Source organism: Lathyrus oleraceus, chromosome 7 (assembly GCF_024323335.1).
Source record: "Lathyrus oleraceus cultivar Zhongwan6 chromosome 7, CAAS_Psat_ZW6_1.0, whole genome shotgun sequence".
Lineage (NCBI taxonomy): Eukaryota > Viridiplantae > Streptophyta > Magnoliopsida > Fabales > Fabaceae > Lathyrus > Lathyrus oleraceus.
This window is the reverse complement of record NC_066585.1, coordinates 16,301,938-16,317,280: the sequence shown is the minus strand read 5'-3', so window position 1 is coordinate 16,317,280 and position 15,343 is coordinate 16,301,938. Positions and strand designations below refer to the sequence as shown.

At 39.6% G+C, this 15,343-nt stretch overlaps 1 non-coding gene across 1 annotated transcript; it reads left to right on the top strand.

Annotated features, from left to right (window-relative positions):
* The first annotated feature begins 482 nt into the window (after positions 1 to 482).
* Positions 483 to 589, top strand: LOC127109794 (small nucleolar RNA R71). Its single transcript, XR_007797045.1, has one exon. It is a non-coding gene; the product is annotated as a small nucleolar RNA R71 (small nucleolar RNA).
* Positions 590 to 15,343: the final 14,754 nt, after the last annotated feature.

Genomic DNA, 15,343 nt, shown 5'->3' with positions numbered 1-15,343 from the left:
TATAAAGCATTAATACTCTTATATGAGAAATTAGGATGGTTCTTCCACTTTGAGTTATAGGTATGCGAGTAGGGATTTCCTTGAGCATAATTCACTTGCTCTGCTTGGATTCCTGTTAGGAGTTGACAATCTGCAGGAATGTGACCTTGGATTTTCCACAGACTTCGCAATTTTGAGTTGCGGCAACCACGGTGGCTGGAGGTGATACATTTAAACTTTCAATTTTCTGGGCTAGAGCTTCCACTTTTGCATTAACATGATCAAGGCTACTTATCTCGTACATGCCACTTTTCGTTTGAGGTTTTTCCACCATTGTTTGTTCGCTTCCCCACTGATAATGGTTTTGGGCCATGCTCTCAATAAGTTGATAAGCATCAGCGTAAGGTTTGTTCATAAGTGCACCACCTGCGGCGGCGTCTATGGTTAATCTCGTGTTGTACAAGAGACCATTATAGAAGGTATGAATTACTAACCAGTCTTCTAAACCATGGTGTGGACAAAGTCTCATCAGGTCTTTGTATCTTTCCCATGCTTCGAAAAGAGACTCGTTATCTTTCTGTTTAAATCCATTTATCTGGGCTCTCAGCATAGCTGTTTTGCTTGGAGGAAAATATCGGGCAAGGAAGACTTTCTTCAACTCATTCCATGTTGTGACTGAGTTGGAAGGAAGAGACTGAAGCCATCTTCTCGCGCTATCTCTCAACGAGAAAGGAAAAAGACGAAGTCGAATTGCCTCTGAAGTGACACCATTAGCTTTAACAGTATCAGCGTATTGGACAAATACGGATAAATGAAGGTTTGGATCCTCAGTGGGATTTCCAGAGAATTGATTTTGTTGCACTGCTTGTAACAGCGAAGGTTTAAGTTCGAAGTTGTTTGCTTCGATTGCGGGTGGAGCAATACTCGAATGCGGCTCATCTTGCGATGGAGCGGCGTAATCTCGAAGAGCACGAGCTGGTTCTGCCATCTCGGGTATCGGTGAAGGAAGAAGATTTTTGAGGTCGGGCACTTCGATAGGAGGGAGATTGTTTGCAGCACGATATTCCCGAATTCGTCGTAAGACTCGGAGATATAGTTCAATGTCGTTGATTCGTAAGTAAAACGGCTCGCCTTGTGAGCGAGTGTGTGGCATACAAATCAACGAAACAAATAAAAATAAAAATTACCTTAGTCTCTACAGCGTAACACAAGGGTTACGATATCGACTAAATAAAAGTCCCCGGCAACGGCGCCAAAAACTTGATCGCTCCCTTTATGAGTCGAATTGGGGTACTAACTGCAAGTGCACAGTTCTATCGCGTAGTTTTAAAAGATATCGATCCCACAGGGACTTATGAATCGATATACCGTTTTCTAAGGTTACTTCGTAAAGCTAAGGCAGATGATACTTTGATTGTTCGGGGGAAAAGTAAAACTAAAACTAGATCTAAATTAAATATCAATTAAGCGGATATCGGTATGTAGTTCGTCGTAATTAGGGAATCAAATCTTCGTTGGTTTCTTGGTTTTAAAATAAATCTTTTCAGTAGACACTATTGATTAAAAGTCTTTTCTCAAACTCTCGCTCTGTTGAATAGACTATGACTTTATATTAACGTAGCTGTCACTTATTAGTTAAGTCCAAAATCACTTTTTGAAAATAATAGAATCTATAGAAACTCTTTTTAAGAAAATACTAATCGTTTAAACACCCTCGTCTCAAACTCTCGCTCTGTTGACTTAGATTATATAATTAAACTTAAATGCTTAACTCTCGTCCTCACATTTAACCTTTAAAAATACTTTTTGAAAAAGATTAGAATTTAATTAACTCTAAAAATTGCTTTCGCCCTGATTTAGAATTAATGTCCAATTTACACTGTCCAGTTAAAAACTCAAACTTTCGTTCTATTGATTTTAACTTCTTTATGTCTTTTACTCTCGTACAAAAACTTTGGAATTAATGTTGTAAATTGAGGCCATAAAAAGAGTGACTTTATTTTTAAATGAAATTAAACCAACTTAGTTTTGATTCCTTCATTCCGCTTACTTTACATACCGATATCTAAAATACTTAGCCCGACATGCTAAACAGGAGTAAACAATTATCCGGTTTAAATAGAACCATATCAGGCAAACAATAGAAATAAACAGTAATGCAGGGCATATATAAATTAAAACAATAAATTAAAGAACCTGAATAATTAATAGCAATCTTGAACACTCCACCACAGACCGGTTGGATTTGTTCTTGAATTCTTCAATCGGAAAGGAAAAATAAAAGCGAAGGAATAAAATACTATGATCTAACGTAAGGTTAGATCCAGTAAAAGATACACAATAGTTTCCGGTGTAGAAACTATTGTGTGAAAGATTAATTAAGTGCTGAAAGATTGATTGGAAAAGAAAATAAAAATTGCAAATAAAGTAAAAAGCTGTAGAAAAGTAATGTTGTAAAATATTGCTTGCACGGCGGAAAGAGACGGAGAGCAGAAGAGAGATTCAGGGTTGGCCAAGAGCAACTATTTATATTAGTATACTTTGTAACGGTTTCCAAAAGTCCTTTTCGTAAAATGGTCTTCACGTTCCAAGGGTCAAGCGTAACAATAGGCTTCAACGTGCCTCTGTTGCGCTTCTGAAGCCAAAAATATAGGAGAGGGGTGTTGTAACACCCCGAATAAAATAAGAGAATTATTTAAATTAAGTTAATAATATATTTATTAATTTAATTAAATAAATTGAATTATTGGATTATTATTATTATTATTATTTGGAATAATAATTAGTGGAAAATATATAAGTTGGAATAAGAGAAAAGGGTTTTCATTTTTTGGTAAAGAGTTTTCACGTGAAACAGAGAAGCGGCTGAAAAGTGGAAAGTGGAGAAAGGGCAAAGAGGAAGAGCTAGAGAGCAAAGGTTGAAGAACGGAAAAGCTTGAAGCTTAGAGATTGCCGGATTATCTCAGGTAAGGGGGGTTTATCGTCGTTTAATGGGTATTATAGATTAACATGTCATGGATAGTGATAAACCGTTGCAGTGACCCTAATTGGGATGTTGAATGCTGAAATATTGTGATGAATAAGTTGTATTAAAGCTGTAATTGAGTCCGTAATTGTGTGAGTCGTGTTCCCCCGAACGTATAGCTTTTTACGGAAATTGAATCGGAGGTCCGGAAGTCCTCCAACGGCGGAAAATGCGGAGAACTCTGCATTCTGCCTTGTGTTAGCGCAGGAACTGCTGTTTTGTCTGCGTTAACCGGTTAACCCAGGGCGTTAACCGGTTAACACTGTTATATTTTGTGGAAATGTGCTGTTTTGCCTGCGTTAACCGGTTAACCCAGGGCGTTAACCGGTTAACACTGTTGCGTTTTGCCAGAAAGTGTGTTTTGTCCTGCGTTAACCGGTTAACCCAGGGCGTTAACCGGTTAACACTGTTGGAAATTTGAAAAATTGATATTTTTAATGTTGTGAACCTAATTGGTGATTGGCCTATTATAGTTAATTGTGATGAGTAATTTTGTTGGATTTATGTTATGAAGTGTTGATACAAGTATGTTGCTGAGTTGTTCCGTGTACGGAAAGTTGTTGAAAATACTGAGTTGTAGGCTTGGTGAGCCAAAGTTGATTATAAGTTGATGTTGTTGAAAACATTGTTGTATTGCTATTATTATTATGTTGTCGACAGTTTAAAGTCGTGTATGCCATGTACATTCATATGCATTAAGTCGGAGCTTTGCTCACACCACGCTGGCCTGGATTGGCAAATTTTAAGTTGAAAGTTGAAGGCTTATGCCTTGATGCCCAATAAAATGGCAATGATTTTAAGTTGGGAGTTTTACTCCGAATGGTACCACATGCATGATGTAACACCCTTCTACCCAAACGACATATTTAAATAATTTATCAGAGTACAACATGTAGAAGAGTTTACATTTCTTACAACGTAACACTTATCGCATCACAACATAAAACATATTATTTATTTTATTAAAACTTCGCAGCGGACAACAACACAAATATTATCATTCATCATATAACAATTCATAATAATGTTTCAACATTATCTCAACAAAGCATCTCAACATATTAGTCATCATAAACAACGTAAATAATAACCAACTATCTATCGAATCCCATAACCCCGGTGTCACATGACCAGAGCATTTGACTCGACTCCGTAGAATAACTCTACACTTATTCTTCAAACCTCAACAATAGCTACTCCTCTTTATCTGCACATTGCTCATCATAGATGAACATAAACACATGCAGAAGGGGTGAGAATTACATTATTAAATAATAATATAACGACAGAAATATAAACATAAATATATTTCACATATGCCAACACAGCTCATCATAATCATCATAATCAACATACTCATGAACATCAACAAAACAACATATCAAATGCAATGCACACACCCATGCATGACTCAACACGACTCGGTATACCCATTTTGTGACCAACTACAGGATCACCACTCCCAGATTCATCACCATAGAATCCGAGTTCCCTGCAAGGAACCAAGCCTCTCCACAAGCCCGGAGTCAACAACATCATTGGAACTCAGTCCGTTCATCACTAGGCATCGGCCTTTCATGAATGCATGCACACCAAACATGCATCATAATCAACATAGCAACAACAGCATCATATAGTCATGTTATCATCATCATTAATAGCATGACATACAACTCAACAAAACAACAACAACATTACAACGATATCACATCTGGGAGTTTAAAACGCGAAAGCTGTCCGTCAAACTGATATGGCGAACGCCATTAGGCTAATGGCGAACGCCATTAGCGTTAAACGCTCTTATTCTGGAAAAACTGTCCGTCAAACTGATATGGCGAACGCCATTAGGCTAATGGCGAACGCCATTAGCGTTAAACGCTCTTATTCTGGAAAAAAAGCCCAAATGGCGAACGCCGAAGGCATAATGGCGAACGTCATTTGGCTGTTATGTGCATAAATAAGATTTTAAGTGCGGAAACAGTGGACGCGCGGGCTTCTAAGCATATAACTCAACAAAACTCACAGATCGGAGAATTTCCATCAAAACCCCAAACTTTCCCAATCTCCCTAAAATCCCCAAAATCCATCAACAATCCAACATATATCATGAATTTGCTCGCATATTATCGTTTAATAAGGTTCAGACCCCTTACCTCTTTGGATTGAAGGAAGTTCTGAGCAATCTTTGGCCTTTTCCTCTTCCTTCTCTTTCTCTTCAGCGTTTCTCCCTTTCTCTGACTCTGAGGCAAAAATACGTGAAAACACTCTGAGTTCTCACCTTGGCCTCTTTTATCCATTTCCACTTTTACCCTTCCACTCTTCATATTCCATTTATTTTATTTATTTAATTATTATTAAAATAAATAACATCTATAATAATAATAATAATTCCCAATATTATTTAATAATTCATTTTACCTTCAATTAATCATATTACAATAATATTTAAATTAATCTAACAATATTCTGGGTGTTACAACTCTCTCCCACTTTAGAAGTTTTCGTCCTCGAAAACATACCTCAAGCAAATAGAGCCGGATACGACTCCTTCATCTGATCTTCACGCTCCCAAGTCAAGCTCTCACCAGCTGGACCTCCCCAAACAACTTTCACTAGAGCAATCTTCTTACCTCTCAGGGTCTTCTCTTCTCGGTCATCTATCCGAATTGGCAACACCTCAACGGTCAAATTATCCCTCACCTGGATATCATCCAACTGAACAACATGCGAAGGATCCGCAATATATTTTCTCAACTGAGATACATGAAACACATCATGCAGATTAGAAAGCGATGGCGGTAAAGCTATCCGATACGCCACTTCCCCAACCCTCTTCAAAACCTGATACGGACCCACAAACCTCGGAGTAAGCTTTTTAGACTTTAAAGCTCTACCCACACCTGTCGTCGGAGTAACTCTCAAGAACACATGATCTCCCTCTTGGAACTCAAGTGCCTTCCTCCTCTTATCATGATAACTCTTCTGACGACTCTGAGAAATCTTCATTTTCTCCTGAATCATCTTAACCCTTTCAGTCGTCTGCTGCACAATCTCAGGTCCGAGTACAACACTCTCACCTGGTTCATACCAACACAATGGAGTTCTACACCTCCTACCATACAATGCTTCATATGGAGCCATACCGATACTAGCATGAAAACTATTATTATAAGTAAACTCCACCAACGGAAAATAACTATCCCAAGAACCACTCTGCTCCAACACACAAGCTCTCAACAAATCCTCCAAGGATTGGATAGTTCTTTCAGTCTGACCATCAGTCTGAGGATGATAAGCTGAACTCAACCTCAACTTAGTCCCCAACGCTTTCTGCAAACTTTCCCAAAATCTAGAAGTAAATCTGGGATCTCTATCAGACACAATACTGGATGGAATACCATGCAGCCTCACTATCTCCTCAATATACAACTCTGCCAACTTCTCTAAAGAGTGATTAATCTTCATCGGCAAGAAATGCGCCGACTTAGTCAATCGATCCACAATCACCCAAATAGAATCATTACCTTTCACCGTCCTCGGCAATCCCGTCACAAAATCCATGGAAATGCTATCCCACTTCCATTCAGGAATCTTCAAAGGTTGCATCATACCTGCCGGTTTCTGATGTTCAATCTTTGACTTCTGACAAGTCAAACAGGCATACACAAACTTAGCAACATCTCTTTTCATACCAGCCCACCAAAATAACTTCTTCAAATCTTGATACATTTTAGTTGCACCTGGATGGATACTCAATCCACTCCTATGGCCCTCTTCAAGAATACTCTTTTTCAATTCAGACACCTCAGGAACACAAACTCTACCTTTAAATCGCAGGATGCCATTCTCATCAATCTCAAAATTACCACCATTACCCTGGTTAACCATAGTAATATGATCAACTAGAGCGACATCAACTTGCTGACCATTCCGAATATCTTCCAGAATTTCACTAGTCAACTTCAGCATACCCAACTTTACACTATCAGCGGAAACTTCACAACCCAAACTCATATCACGGAACTGTTCAATTAACTCAAGCTCCCGAACCATCATCATAGACATATGTAGAGACTTTCTACTCAGCGCATCTGCAACTACATTAGCCTTACCGGGATGATAACTCAATTCAAAGTCAAAATCCTTCAGTAATTCTAACCACCTTCTCTGCCTCATATTTAACTCTTTCTGATCAAACAGATACTTCAGACTCTTGTGATCACTGAACACTTCGAATCTGGAACCATACAGATAATGCCTCCACATTTTCAACACAAATACAACAGCTGCAAGTTCTAGATCATGCGTAGGATAATTCCTCTCATGAACTTTCAACTGTCTAGAAGCATAAGCTACAACTTTACCATTCTGCATCAAAACACCACCAAGACCCATCAAAGAAGCATCACAATAAACAACGAAGGACTCACCAGGATTAGGCAAGATCAACACTGGAGCACTGGTCAACCGCCTCTTCAACTCAACAAAACTCGCTTCACAAGCTGCATCCCACACATACACTTGACCCTTCTTAGTCAACTGCGTCAACGGCAATGCCAACTTAGAGAAGCCCTCAATAAATCTGCGATAATAACCAGCTAACCCCAGAAAACTGCGTATCTCAGTAGCAGACTTCGGAGTCTCCCACTGTAATACAGCATCAACTTTAGCAGGATCAACAGAAATCCCACCACTCGAAATCACATGGCCAAGGAAACTCACTTCCTTCAACCAGAACTCACATTTAGATAACTTTGCATATAATTTCTTTTCTCTTAACACCTGCAAAACAATTCTCAGATGTCCTGCATGCTCTTCTTCCGTCTTAGAATATATCAATATATCATCTATGAACACCACAGCAAAATTATCAAGGTACGGATGAAATATACGATTCATATATTCCATAAACACACCTGGAGCATTAGACACACCGAACGGCATCACAGTGTATTCATAATGACCATACCTCGTACGGAAAGCAGTCTTCGCAATATCATCTGACTTCACTCGGATCTGATGATAACCCGACCGCAAATCAATCTTACTGAAAACATGAGCTCCAACCAACTGGTCCATCAAATCATCAATCCTCGGCAATGGATACCGATTCTTGATAGTCACCTTATTCAACTGCCGATAATCGACACACAACCTCATCGTACCTTCTTTCTTCTTCACTAACAATACTGGTGCACCCCAAGGAGAAACACTTGGACGCACAAACTTCTTCTCAAGCAATTCTTCAAGTTGCTTCTTCAATTCAACTAATTCAGTTGCCGACATTCTATAAGGAGACATCGACACTGGACTCGTACCTGGTACTAAGTCAATGGCAAATTCGACTTCACGTTCTGGAGGTAAATCACTTACATCCTCCGGAAACACATCCTGAAATTCACAGACAACAGGCAAATCTACACTCACCACTTTCTTATCCGCTTGCAGAGACGCAAATAAAGCGAATATCTGAGCTTCATCTTTCACAAAATCTCCCACCTGCCTAGCAGATAGAAATCTTGCCTCATCATTCTCACCAACTTCAGAAAACCGCACCGTCTTCCTATAGCAGTTGATAAACACGCCATAGAATTCTAGCCAATTCATTCCCAGAATAATATCAATTTGGTGCAAGGGTAAGCACACCAAATCAATCACGAACTCTCTCTCAAAGATCGTCAAATGACAACCTCGACAGACAACAGAAGTCTTCACAGAACCATTAGCAGGAGTATCTATCACCATACTTCCGCCTAGGGACGACATAATCACACCAATCCTGGTCGCACACTCATACGAAATAAACGAATGAGTAGCACCAGTGTCATTTACACTAATCGACCAACAGGGAAAACATCACATTATGACTCGACTGGACTGGCAATGCTCTGATACCACTAATGTAACACCCTTCTACCCAAACGACATATTTAAATAATTTATCAGAGTACAACATGTAGAAGAGTTTACATTTCTTACAACGTAACACTTATCGCATCACAACATAAAACATATTATTTATTTTATTAAAACTTCGCAGCGGACAACAACACAAATATTATCATTCATCATATAACAATTCATAATAATGTTTCAACATTATCTCAACAAAGCATCTCAACATATTAGTCATCATAAACAACGTAAATAATAACCAATTATCTATCGAATCCCATAACCCCGGTGTCACATGACCAGAGCATTTGACTCGACTCCGTAGAATAACTCTACACTTATTCTTCAAACCTCAACAATAGCTACTCCTCTTTATCTGCACATTGCTCATCATAGATGAACATAAACACATGCAGAAGGGGTGAGAATTACATTATTAAATAATAATATAACGACAGAAATATAAACATAAATATATTTCACATATGCCAACACAACTCATCATAATCATCATAATCAACATACTCATGAACATCAACAAAACAACATATCAAATGCAATGCACACACCCATGCATGACTCAACACGACTCGGTATACCCATTTTGTGACCAACTACAGGATCACCACTCCCAGATTCATCACCATAGAATCCGAGTTCCCTGCAAGGAACCAAGCCTCTCCACAAGCCCGGAGTCAACAACATCATTGGAACTCAGTCCGTTCATCACTAGGCATCGGCCTTTCATGAATGCATGCACACCAAACATGCATCATAATCAACATAGCAACAACAGCATCATATAGTCATGTTATCATCATCATTAATAGCATGACATACAACTCAACAAAACAACAACAACATTACAACGATATCACATCTGGGAGTTTAAAACGCGAAAGCTGTCCGTCAAACTGATATGGCGAACGCCATTAGGCTAATGGCGAACGCCATTAGCGTTAAACGCTCTTATTCTGGAAAAAAAGCCCAAATGGCGAACGCCGAAGGCATAATGGCGAACGTCATTTGGCTGTTATGTGCATAAATAAGATTTTAAGTGCGGAAACAGTGGACGCGCGGGCTTCTAAGCATATAACTCAACAAAACTCACAGATCGGAGAATTTCCATCAAAACCCCAAACTTTCCCAATCTCCCTAAAATCCCCAAAATCCATCAACAATCCAACATATATCATGAATTTGCTCGCATATTATCGTTTAATAAGGTTCAGACCCCTTACCTCTTTGGATTGAAGGAAGTTCTGAGCAATCTTTGGCCTTTTCCTCTTCCTTCTCTTTCTCTTCAGCGTTTCTCCCTTTCTCTGACTCTGAGGCAAAAATACGTGAAAACACTCTGAGTTCTCACCTTGGCCTCTTTTATCCATTTCCACTTTTACCCTTCCACTCTTCATATTCCATTTATTTTATTTATTTAATTATTATTAAAATAAATAACATCTATAATAATAATAATAATTCCCAATATTATTTAATAATTCATTTTACCTTCAATTAATCATATTACAATAATATTTAAATTAATCTAACAATATTCTGGGTGTTACACATGACGAGTCGAGTCTCATTAGAGTTGCATTTTGTTGGCTTGTTGTATGGGTATTTAATTTAATTGAGGAGTGGAATTGTGTTGATATTAAGTATGATGTTTGAGTTGATGTGCCGTTACTGGATGTATGTTACGATTAGGGTGATGAAACGTGTGAATTTACTTAGCATTTCATGATGATTTATAATGCTTATTATATCGATTGAGGAACTCACCCTTACAACTATTTTTCAGGTAACGAACAAATGAGTTGAGTGGAAGCTAATGCTTGGAGTCTAGTGTAGTCTCCTAAGTGGGTCATGCTCTGATAGATGTAACATCGGGAGGGAACATTTTTAATATTGTTGTTGATGATTGCTGAACCAGTTTACATGTAGTATGTTGCATGTTTTGAATGATCGATTTGATCTCTATCCGCTGCGTATTGTGCAAATGTTTTATGTTTTGAGTTAATGAAAGAGCATGACAGTTATTATGGTGTGAAATGTTGTGTGACACCCTTGATTGCATATTTACTCTGATTGATATGTGTTATTTTAATTATATACTCGGGGTATTTTAGAAGGGTGTTACATTAGTGGTATCAGAGCAGGTCGGTCTGTCCGGCCAGTTGTCGTGTCGTTACTGTCTAACAATTGTGTATTGTTACTAATCTAACTTTTAAGTTGTGTTGTATTGATAAGTTGAAATGGCTGGAAGGAATGACGCTGCAATGGCTGCCGCAATGCAAGCGATGGCACAAGCTGTGCAGAACTTGCCAAATGCTGGTGGTGATGCTGGATCACGTAGCTTGGCGACTTTTCAGAGAGAGAATCCGCCGGTGTTTAAAGGGAAGCATGATCCAGATGCAGCCTTGGGATGGTTGAAAGAGATTGAGAGAATCTTCCGTGTTATGGATTGCACTCCAGCTCAGAAGGTTCGGTATGGTACTCACATGCTAGCAGTCGAAGCTGATGACTGGTGGCTAGAGACTCACGAGAGGTTGACCGTGGCAGGTGAAGTCATTACTTGGGATGTATTCCGTAGGGAATTCATGAGAAAGTATTATCCGGAAGATGTCCGTGGTAAGAAGGAAATTGAGTTCCTTGAGCTGAAGCAAGGAAACATGTCTGTCACTGATTATGCTGCGAAATTTGTGGAGCTGTCCAAATTTTATCCTCATTACACTGGTGCTGGTGCTGAATTTTCAAAGTGCATCAAGTTTGAAAATGGACTGCGCTCTGAAATTAAGAAGGCTGTTGGGTATCAGAAGATACGCATTTTTACTGAATTGGTTGATAGCTGCAGGATATTTGAAGAAGACAATAATGCTCATTACAAGATTGTCAGTGACCGCAGGGGCAAGCAACATCAAACTCGTGGCAAGCCGTATGATGCCCCAGTGGGAAAAGGGAAACAAGGAGCTGCTCCGGCTCAGAGGACTAGTAGGGGAGGTGCTCCTGCTGGTATAGTTTGCTTCAAATGTGGTCAGGCTGGTCATAAGAGTAATGTATGCACTGCTGAAGTAAAGAGGTGTTTTCGCTGTGGTAAGACTGGCCATGCAATAGCTGATTGCAAGCACAAGGAAATGATTTGTTTTAATTGTGGCGAAGAAGGGCATATTGGAAGTCAGTGTCAGAAGCCAAAGAACTCTCAAACTGGGAAGGTGTTCGCATTGACCGGAACTCAAACCTCCAGTGAGGACAGACTTATCCGAGGTACGTGTTATATTAATGGCTTTCCTCTTGTAGCTATTATTGACACAGGTGCGACTCATTCCTTTATATCTTTGGATTGTGCTGTGAAACTTAAGTTAGAGATATCTGAGATGTTTGGTAGTATGGTAATTGATACTCCTGCGAAGGGTTCAGTGACTACTACTTCGGTTTGTTTAAATTGTCCTTTGAGTATTTTTGGTAGAGACTTTGGGATGGACCTAGTGTGTCTTCCACTAGTGCAGATTGATGTCATTCTGGGTATGAACTGGTTGGTGTTTAACCGAGTTTCTATCAATTGTTTTGATAAGACGGTGGTCTTTCCTGAGATTGAGGAGGGAAAGAGTTTGTTTCTATCAGCAAGGCAAGTGAATGAGGAAGTAGCTGATGGGGCAGAGTTGTTTATGCTGTTAGCGACTTTGGAGGCTAAAGATAAACTGGTGATTGGCGATCTAGCCGTGGTGTGTGATTTTCCTGATGTGTTTCCGGAAGAGGTGAATGAATTACCGCCAGAGCGCGAAGTGGAGTTCTCGATTGATTTGGTACCTGGTACTAGGCCGATATCGATGGCTCCGTACCGTATGTCTGCTGTTGAGTTAACTGAATTGAAGAGTCAGTTGGAAGATCTGTTGGATAAGAAATTTATTCGTCCGAGTGTGTCACCGTGGGGTGCACCAGTGTTATTGGTTAAGAAGAAAGAAGGTACTATGAGGTTGTGTGTGGACTACAGGCAACTGAATAAAGTGACGATCAAGAATCGGTATCCTTTGCCGAGGATTGATGATTTGATGGATCAGTTGGTTGGTGCAAGTGTGTTCAGCAAAATAGATTTGTGATCTGGGTATCATCAGATCCGTGTGAAAACCGAGGATATTCAGAAGACTGCTTTCAGAACAAGGTATGGACATTATGAGTATTCTGTAATGCCTTTTGGTGTGACTAATGCGCCTGGAGTATTTATGGAGTATATGAATAGGATTTTCCATCCGTACCTAGACAAGTTTGTTGTGGTGTTTATTGATGATATTTTGGTGTATTCGAAATCTGAAGAAGAGCATGCTGAACATTTGAGAGTGGTTTTGGGAGTTCTACGAGAAAAGAAGTTATTTGCTAAATTGTCCAAGTGTGAATTTTGGTTAGGAGAGGTGAGTTTTCTTGGTCATGTGATTTCAAGAGGTGGCGTTGCTGTTGATCCTTCTAAGATAGAAGCGGTATCTAAGTGGGAAGCTCCGAAGTCTGTTGCTGAGATTCGAAGTTTCCTTGGTTTGGCTGGTTATTATAGGAAGTTCATTGAGGGATTTTCTAAGTTGGCGTTACCATTGACGATGTTGACTAGGAAGGGGCAAGCGTTTGTTTGGGACTCAAAATGTGAAGAAGGTTTCCAAGAGTTAAAGAGAAGGTTAACTACTGCTCCTATTCTGATATTACCGAGTTCGTCGGAATCATTTGAAGTTTACTGTGATGCTTCATTGTTGGGTTTGGGTGGCGTGTTGATGCAGAATAAGCAGGTTATAGCTTATGCTTCAAGACAGCTGAGGGTTCATGAGAGGAACTACCCGACGCACGATTTAGAGTTGGCGGCTGTGGTGTTTGTTCTGAAGTTATGGAGGCATTACTTGTACGGGTCAAGATTTGAGGTTTTCAGTGACCATAAAAGTTTAAAGTATTTGTTTGATCAGAAAGAGCTGAATATGAGACAGAGAAGATGGTTAGAGTTTCTGAAGGATTATGACTTTGGTTTGAATTACCATCCGGGTAAAGCAAACGTAGTGGCTGATGCATTGAGTCGGAAATCATTACATATGTCTATGCTAATGGTTAAGGAATTGGATTTAATTGAGCAGTTTAGAGACTTGAGTTTGGTGTGTGAGAGTACTCACAATAGTGTTAAATTGGGAATGTTGAAGTTAACAAGTGGTATTCTGGATGAGATCAGAGAGGGTCAGAAATCCGATGTGCTTTTGGTTGATAAGTTGACTCTAGTGAATCAAGGTCAAGGTGGCGAATTCAGAGTTGATGAGAATGATGTTTTGAAATTTGGTAATCGGGTGTGTATTCCGGATGTTATCGAACTTAAGAAGAGTATTCTTGAAGAAGGACATCGTAGTGGCCTGAGTATTCATCCTGGAGCTACGAAGATGTATCATGATTTGAAAAAGTTATTTTGGTGGCCAGGAATGAAAAGAGAAATTGCGAGTTTTGTTTATTCCTGTTTGACTTGTCAGAAGTCAAAGATTGAGCATCAGAAGCCGTCTGGGCTAATGCAACCGTTGGCTATTCCAGAGTGGAAGTGGGATAGTATCAGTATGGATTTTGTTTCTGGTTTACCGAGGACAATTAAGAATTTTGAAGCTATTTGGGTGATTGTTGACAGATTGACAAAGTCGGCTCATTTCATTCCGATCAGAATGGACTATCCGTTAGAGAAATTAGCCGAGTTGTATATTGAGAAAATTGTAAGTTTGCATGGTATTCCGTCGAGTATTGTTTCGGACAGAGATCCTAGATTTACATCGAAATTCTGGGAAGGTTTGCAGAAGGCTTTGGGAACTAAACTGAAATTGAGCTCTGCATATCACCCGCAGACTGATGGTCAGACTGAGAGGACGATTCAGTCACTAGAGGATCTGTTGAGGGCTTGTGTTTTGGAAAAGGGAGGTGCTTGGGATTGTTATTTACCTTTGATTAAGTTTACCTACAACAATAGTTTTCATTCGAGTATTGGTATGACACCGTTTGAAGCTTTGTATGGTAGGAGATGTCGGACACCTTTATGTTGGTATGAGTCCGGTGAGAGTGTTGTGGTTGGACCGGAAATTGTTCAACAAACTACGGAAAAGATTAAGATGATTCAGGAGAAGATGAGAATTGCTCAGAGTCGTCAGAAGAGTTATCATGACAAGAGGAGGAAATCACTTGAGTTCCGAGAGGGAGATCACGTGTTTCTTCGTGTTACTCCGATAACTGGGGTTGGTCGAGCTTTGAAGTCAAAGAAGTTGACACCTCGATTTATTGGTCCTTATCAGATTTTGGAGAGGATCGGAGAGGTAGCCTATCGTATCGCTTTACCGCCGTCACTTGCGAATTTGCATGAGGTTTTTCATGTGTCTCAGTTGAGGAGGTACATTCATGATCCGTCGCATGTGATCCAAGTAGATGATGTACAGGTGAGAGATAACCTGA